Below are 983 nucleotides of genomic sequence, written 5' to 3'. Positions count from 1 at the left end.
CAACAGAACAGAGATCATCATATGATTAAAAGATTGAAAAAGAATAGCTCTGTGAATTATAAAAAAACATTACTGCAATGCTACAATTTTTATTGTTCACAATACTTGCATTATATAAAGCGAAACAAAACAGTAACAATGCATTCTTTATATATGTTTTTCTTTTACTTGCTGGGTTAAAAGAGAGGGACAAACTCCTATTTCCCCGGCGCCATCCACGACATTATTTTTCCTTATTTAGGTCGGGTATTCTGCAGTATAATCGATGCGCCATTAAAGAAGAGCTCGGCTTTATCAGACATTTTTTTCCAGATATTATATATCGAGGATTACATTATCTAAAGTGTTCTTTCACTTTTGATTGTGTAGAGTACGATTTCAGTCCAGCTTCCCAGCTATTTCTGATACGTCATTGGCTTTTCGTGTCATTGTCGTTGTTATGGTTGTTGTTATTGTAGTTGTATTGCAGTTGTCGTTGTTGTTGTCTTCTTTGCTATGTTGCTACTGTCGTCTCTCTTGTCCTTGTTTTTGTCGATATTGTTGTTACTATAGGTGCAAACGTAGCTGTGTGTTGAGAAGCTTGCCTCTCAGCCACATCGTTCCGGGTTCAGCCCCTTGAATGGTTAGGGAATACATTCAATAGTTACCAGTTGTGTGGCGTTATTTAATTGCGATCTCTCTCGTGTGGTGCTTTGATACTATTTATAGAAACTATGGATCTATTTTAAAACGGGGGCCACATTTTTCATTAATGTTTTACGTAGTGTTTTTGGTACGGAAAGACTTTCAAACTTCGTATACTTATCTATTTTGTGTTATAGAACAGAAAAATATTTTTGTATTCGAATTTATTTCATGTAAAAAATTGTCTTATTTCGATAATTTCAACCAATCACTGACAAGTATTCAGTTGTTTACATTTACTCCTTTGGCTGATTAAGCGATGTAAAGCGTATTTAATCTCCATACCTTCGTTTTATTTG

This window comes from Octopus bimaculoides, chromosome 5 (assembly GCF_001194135.2).
Source record: "Octopus bimaculoides isolate UCB-OBI-ISO-001 chromosome 5, ASM119413v2, whole genome shotgun sequence".
In the NCBI taxonomy this organism is placed as follows: Eukaryota; Metazoa; Mollusca; class Cephalopoda; order Octopoda; family Octopodidae; genus Octopus; species Octopus bimaculoides.
The sequence above is the reverse complement of the archived record's forward strand: the minus strand, read 5'-3'. Positions refer to the sequence as shown.